At 51.2% G+C, this 7,278-nt stretch overlaps 1 pseudogene; it reads right to left on the reverse strand.

Moving 5' to 3' along the window:
• Positions 1–1,297: 1,297 nt before the first annotated feature.
• Positions 1,298–1,791, reverse strand: LOC106724156 (annotated as a pseudogene).
• Positions 1,792–7,278: the final 5,487 nt, after the last annotated feature.

Genomic DNA, 7,278 nt, shown 5'->3' on the forward strand with positions numbered 1-7,278 from the left:
CTGAGGGCCGCCCCGGCCGCTGGGAGCCACCTCAGGCTTCTCAGGGCGCAGCTCGGCCGATGGAGACGCGATTGAGGCCGGGCCTGGGGCCCTCTCCTCTGATCTGCTTGTGGAGAGTGGGTCTCACTCGCAGCATCAAACATTTATTCATTCATTTCCAGACATGTAATGGCGCTAACGACGTGACAGGCCCGGTTCTGGAGTCTACTAGTGGGACCGCTCCATGACTGCCAAGGAGTTCTCAGCAGTAAAACTGATCGGCCAACAGACACTCTCAAAGGAATAACTGATAGAAGTGGAGAGGTGATGTACCAGGTCCACAGGAAGCAGAAAAGAGGGGGAGGGCTGATGGGGAGACTTCATAGAGCTGGAACTCCAGGCAGAGGAAACGGCATGGACAAAGGCAGGGAGAGATGAGAGAGCTTGATGATTTGGGGAATTGTAAATAGCTCGGGATGGATGCGGTTTTGTAGTGTGGGTCCAGGAAAGCGGTGGGAGATGGGGTCCCTGGAAGCCACAGGGACTAGAGAGATCCAAAGAGCCTTGTGGGACTTTCTTAGACTTTGTTTTCAGCCTAGAGCTAATAAAGAAATGTCAATAGCGGTGTGGCTTTTGGAAAGTTACGTAACCTCTCTGTGCTTTAAATCCCCATTTGGTAAAATGGGGGAAATAACAGCACCACAGTTTTAAGATTATGTGAGACAGGAAATGAGTAAATACATTTAAAATACTTCATGTGCTGTGGCTGGCACATGGTCAGCTCTCAATAGTACCTGTTATTACATATCATTATTAACAAGGAACAGCGAGGTGATCTGCTTTGAATTACAGGAGCAGGGTCTGTGTGGGGGGCACCTAGTGGGGGTGGACAGTGATAGGGGAGAGATCAGAGACTCCAGTGTAGGTAGGAGGTGTCAAGACACTTCATAGGGACTGGGTTGGGTGGGCAGAGAGTATCGGCATTCTCAAGTGGGGGAAATGAGTTGTACTGATAAAATCTTGAAATTCAAAAATTAGGGAGGGGCTGAGGGAGTGAACAGTAAAGGGCCCTGTGGGAGAGTGTGGCTGCAGATTGTAGAGTCTTGCATGCCAAGAACAGGAGTTGGGTGTGCCTCCCCAGACAAACCACAGGTTGGCCCTTTGACCCAAAGCACCCCTGGGCCAGCTTCCCAGGAAGGGGCCAGCCCTTCAAGGAGGGAAGTAGTCACATCCCTGCCCTTTGAGGAGACATCCAGTAAATCTGAGAGATAGCTGTGGTTGGTATAGTGGAGAAAAGCATGAATTTGGTATTCAAATCTTTTTTTTTGCAGAATTTTATGATTTTATTAACACAAATACAATGTGTACACAATCTGTCTATTCATTTTGTTCGCTGCACAGCCTGGCATTGAGATTGGTGACTCTGGTGGCTGGGCTGCTCTTTCCACAATGGCTTTGCAGTTCTTTGAGGAGACGTTGTGAGCAGTCTCAGCACAGTGAGATCTGTTGCACATCAGCAGCACTTCAAGCTCCTTGACGTTATGGACCAGAAACTTCCGAAAGCCACGGGCAGCATGTACTTTGTTTTCTTGTTGCTCCCATAACCAATGTTATTCAAGATCTGGCCCTTGAATCTTTACGCACCCTATTGTCTATGCCTCTGCGTTTTCTCCAGTTCTGCTTAATTTTGACATATCGGTCTGACTGGTGCTGGATGAACTTCTTGGTCCTTTTTTTGGCAATCTTGGGTTTCACGAGGGGTCTGAGGGCAGCCATGGTGCTGAGTAGGAGACAGCTGCCACCTCCGTAGGCAGCGCCGAGGAAGAGCTAGGATTCAAATCTTAAAGTTAAATCTCAGCTGAATCATTTACTAGCTGTGTGACCTTGGGTTAGTTACTTAAGGTCTCTGAGCTTAGTTTCCTCTTCTGTAAGATCCTGCTCAAAATACACCTCTCATGAGAGATGGTGCAGATTCAGCAAGATAACAGCCTGGGGGTGAGAGGGATGGCGAGGATGCTCAGCTCCTTTGGTTCCCCTTTCTCTCCTCTGAGGTCAAGATGGAATGATAAAGTGGGGGCTGATGGGGCCACCTCTCAGCCTAAAAGAAAGCATTTCAGCAGCTCTGCAAAGGCTTCTAGAAGGAGAAGTTGACAGCTCTCCTACCCTGCCTGAATCAGCTAGCAAAATAGGAAAGGACTGCGGGGATTTGGAGAAAATGCTCTAATCCCTGTCCCAATTTTGTTACCAACCAATCTTGCCTTAAACTTAAATGCATTTGACTCCCCCAGCCCACCCTCTGGGCTTATGTGGCCCAGAGCATGAACTTTGGAGTCAAATAGACTTGCATTTGAATCCTGGCTCCACCTCTTCACAGCAGAGCAAAACAAATTTTAAATTTCCCTGAACCCCAGGGGACAAATCAATAAAGGGCTCTGTCCCACAGAACTACCTTCTAGTGCAGCGGTCGCCAACCGGTGGTCCGTGAGGCCCAAAGGCTGGTCACTGCTGCTCTAGTGGAAGAGCTAATTAACTTCCAAACCCCCCATTCATTTGCTTATTCAATAAATACTGAGCACCTACTAAGTGCTAGGCACTGTTCTGGATGCTGGAAATGGGGAAGTGAGCAAAGAGTGAGCATGAGTCTTGCTTAAGAGGATAATTCAATAAACAGGGAAATTAGACACTGTGGTAGGAAGGCAAGAGTGCTTGATGGAGGAGAGCAGACTGGGGAGACAGGCATAGACGGTTTAGCACCTTGAGGGACAGTAAGAAGGCCGAGATAACAAAACCAGTAAGTGGGAGAGAGTAGTATGAGAGGAAGGGCCAGATTCTGTAGGGTGCTGTGAACCAGGGATTTTATTACATGAATTTGGGTTTTATTATATGAGCAATGGGGAGCCATTAAAGGATTTTAAGTAGAGAAGTGACATGACTGAGTGAAGGTCAAGAGACCAGAGAGGATGTTTTGAATAATCCCACCAGTGTTAATGAGAGTGGGCTCTGGTGGACAAAGGAGAGCCATGTGACTGCTCTTGGTGAGGGGCTGTGAGGGGAGTGAGGCCACAGGAGAAAGCGGGCCTGGTCCTCAGGTGTGGCTGGAGCACTGGGGGAAAGTATGGTGCTCTTTACTGAAGTGGGAGGGCCTGGGAGAGGCTCAAGCTGGGAGTAATGCTCAGGAGCTGGATTTTGGACAAACCCAGTTGAAGATGCCTCTGAGAAACGGAGATGTCAAGCCAATGTTTGGAGCCATCTTTTATAGACCAGGCTCAGAATAGAAAGAACTTTCCCAGAGCCCACTCCCAGGACGAGGGTTAGATCTGAGGACCTCCAAAACCGGGAACACCAGCTTCCCGTGTAGTGGAAAGGAAATCATTAGAGTAGGGGCCTTGGGTTTTAGGATTTGGTTGGAAATTTAAGAGGAGCCCTCTCCCAGCCAGGTAGGTTCAAGCACTAGCTTTCTCAAGCTGGGCTACCTGTCTGGCGTGAGGGAAAGGAGAAAAGAGAGGCTGGAGACCCCTGGATGTGGGAAATGGAGCTCAGGACTTTGGGTTGCATTTTTATTATATGACCCATCTGGGCCAGCTTGATGCTAAATTGGGTTGGCTGTTGATGGCCGGAGGTCCTGAGCTTAAGCACCATTTGGGTGGGCTGCACTCTGCTCCCAGGTTCTCCTGGAAAGGGAAGGGCTCTCCTGCCTGCTTCATTACTCCTCCCCACCCCCAGCATCTACTTTGAGATGACAGTTTAGAGAAGCTGGTGTGAAATAGTTTGAAACTCAGTCCTGTCTGGGCGTCCCCAGGGGCAGAAAACAGGAAGCCAAGATTAAAGGCAGATTTCCAGCAAAGTCCCCTCGACTTCCTGCAGAGCAGGTGCCCAGGCTGAGCTGACTGTGAACAGCTTCCCTTGCTGAAAGCACCTGGTGCACCCTGCATGGCTGGCCCTCCTGCTATGGGAGCTGTTCTTTGGCCCTGTCATCACCTTTCCCATCGGGGAGCTCTGCCAAGCCCTTGGGGAACAACCTCCTCCAGAAAAATACTGTGGGAGGTGGAAGGAGCAGTCACTGGGAAAGGCCTGGTGCTGAGGAAACAGGTGGGGGAGTGGGCAGGGAGACCAAGCAGAAAGGGCATGGGCTTTGAGGTCACTCAGACCTGGTGTGAATGCCAATTCCCTGCTACAGGGACTCACTGACCTGTGGAGGTGGGTCAAGGGGCAAAGCAGCAGAAAGGGGGCAGGAGGGCTTAAGGAAGGTGGCCAGGGAGCCTGGACCAATGCCCAGGGCTGAGGGTCCCTAGGGAAGGTCAGAAACCAGGAGACAGGAAGTGGTCATAGTGGCCCTTGCCATCTGCATGTCAGGGGCTCCTTGGCTGGATTACCAAGCTGATATCCAGAGCTGCTAAAGGCTCAGGGAATCAGCGGGGTGGGGTGGGGGTAGGGGTGGAGGGAGAGAGCCCTGTTCTCCCCTGTGGCCTCTTCCCCTTCCTGATCTGCAGGAGAACAGGCTTCCATGAGCTTCACCTAGTTAAGAAACAGCCTGCCTCATGCTGAGGCATCATTCTCACCCAATTTATCTTAATAGCTTCTGGGTTAGAGTCCTGGTCTCCCATGCCCAGCTGTATGCCCTTAAGCAAAAGTCACTTAACTGTTCTGAGCCTCAGTTACCTCATCTCTAAAATGGGAGTGAGAGGCCCACCTCACAGGGCACTTATAATGCTAAACTGAGATGAACTAGTGAATCGCTGGCACAGTGCTTTGGCCTAAGGCACACTTTCACTCGCTGGCAGTTAGGGGAATATTTTCTCTCTGACTCCTTTAATAGGCTGTGTAGTCTCAGCTCTCCCCTGCTGTCCTCTAAGCATTCAAGTCTAGTTCCCTGAGGCCTTTGTTCAATGGAAGCCTTCTGTCATTCATTCACCCAATATTGAGGGCGTGTTCACTCCTTTCCGGGACCTAAGCCGCTAGAATTAGGCAGGTCCAGAAGCTTCCTTGGTTCTTAACTGGAGTCCTGGGCTTGCAAAACCTCTTACAGGTTGAGGCTTCCCCCTGAGAGCTTCTCAGAGACCTTCGCCTGCCAGGTGTCATCTCCGAGCTGGACCAACACACCCAGAAGTCCCCAAGCTCTGCCTTGTGGATTGGAAACGCCAGTTGGGGCTATTTTGGCTTCTTCATGGGAACTGTTTGGAGGAAAGCAAGGAAAGGGTCCTGGGGTTCTCTGCGGATAGAAATGGCCCAGGATGGGAGGAATGAGGAGCAGGAGCAGGTTTGCCTGGCTTGAACCTCAGGCCAACCTTTGCAAATCACATGCAAATCCTCTTTGCCAGGTGTTGTATCTGTGAATCAGCCTGGTGCCAACATTTGTCCCTGTCAAAGGTTAAAGCAGCTTTCAAAAGTCCCCTCCCTCGGTTGGGAGTGGGGTGGAGCTGGATAGGAAGGGAACCTTCCCTGAGCCAGAGGAGGTTTCAGAAGCCACCTGTGAGTCAGGGAAGGGGCCTGGAGGGCCCTTCTTCAGGGGCTCCGGTGGGATGTGATGTGTTTCTCCCCTTTGGTTGTACAGCCCCTCAGAGTTTAGTTCTAAACAATGTGCTGGGGTGGGGGTGAGGGTTGGGGGGTGGGGAGGGAGCTCTCTGAGGACAGGGACTTGCTCCTTTCCCTGTCTCTGCAGTGGTGGCACTGAGCCTGTAGTAGTAAATGTATGTTGAATGTGTAAGTGAGTGCCTGGATTCTCCTTGGATCTCTGCTATCATGCCTGCCACAGTCCCAGGGCTCCCATATCAAGGAGAAGGCCTTTGCCTGCTACCCCATTGTCCTTCCCCACAGCCTATCTTCTTGGACCCCTTCTCCTCTCCTCTGGGTCTCCAGGGGCACTCTCCTGACATACAGGTAGCTGCCTAGAGGTCCATGTCACCTCCTCCTCTAGCCAGGGCCAGTTCTGGTTGGAGATGTGGCCCTCTTAACCCTCAAGACTTCCCTGGCCCTATGCAGCTTTAATTCCTCAGCCGTGGTAGTGCCACCAGCCCTCTGCCACCCCACCCCCAGCTCCACCATGTGGCCAGTCACCTGTCAGCAGCCTAGAGGGAGGGCGGGTGTGTCTGAGTCTGGGAACCAGGGTCCTAGGTGTTTGATGTCCACACTGACCTAATGTTGGTTGAATGAGTGAAGGATTGAAGTTGGGGTGACTGGACCAAAGGTTGGAAGAAGCTGGTTGCTTCTCTGAGCTTGTGGTGCAGAAGAAGCATAAGGTTTCAAGTCAGTTAGGGTGAGGGTTTGTGACAGAGAGAAACGGTGACACAAAACACTAGGGACACTTGGAGATTATTTTCAGTGGCAGCTGAAGGCTAAGAAGCCAGGCGCCGCATCCTGTTCAAACCGCACAGGAGGCCCAATCTTAGCTGTCTTCTTTGAGTACTGTCTTTTCTGCCACTTCTGTGAGCAGTGCGTTTTTTAGTTTTTTTAGTTTTTGCTTATGTTAGCTAAAGGTCGGTTTCTGTTGTTTGTGACTTAGAATACTGCCTCTCAAGCCCTAGCCCCACCCCTATCGTGGTGGTGGGAGGATGAAGTAAAGTCCTGCATGGGAAGTTCCAGATTCATAGCAGCGATTAGATAAAGGCCATTGTCTTCCCTTTGCACTCCCTGTGAAGACTTGCCTTCCACCCTCTTTTTGTAATAGAGACCTGTGATCTCATCAGGTCTGAGGGGGAACAGTGCCTCCTGGTGGCCAGAGTGCAGATCCCAAGGAGAAGGGAAAAAATTGGGCTGGAGGCGGAGCAAAGTCACAAGGCCCGCAGCTCCAGGGTCAGGCCAGAAGAGCAGGCATATGTCTGTCCTGGAAAAGGTTGGCTGCTAGGAGCCTGGGGAAGAGCCTGTCCCAGGCTCAATTAGGGCCAGAGGCAGAGCTGACCGTCTCCAACTGGGAATGTCACAGGCCTGGCTGGGGTAGATGAGGACAGGGAAACAGGGCTGCTAGAAGGGGAGGAGATAAGGCCACTTCCTGAAAGCATGTGGATCGGTTATTCCTTCACAGAGAAGCAGTAACCAGCCTTTCTAGAAACCCCAGTGACCCATGTCTGGCTCTGCATGGCCTTTTCCAGATGGGGTGCTGGTAGGAGACAGCCAGATCAGCACCTGGCTGCCAGGATTCCCCAGGGTTTCCCACCTTGAGCTGCTCTAGGATGCCAAGGCCCCCACCACACTGGCCTCAAAGTATTTGGCCTAGTCTCAGCATTGCTGACACCCTGGGATTTTCCTGAATACCAAGAGCAAGTTGAGGATGAGAAGGAAGGCATACTTTCTCTATTTTTATAA

This window comes from Myotis brandtii, unplaced genomic scaffold, assembly GCF_000412655.1.
Source record: "Myotis brandtii unplaced genomic scaffold, ASM41265v1 scaffold74, whole genome shotgun sequence".
Classification (NCBI taxonomy): Eukaryota; Metazoa; Chordata; class Mammalia; order Chiroptera; family Vespertilionidae; genus Myotis; species Myotis brandtii.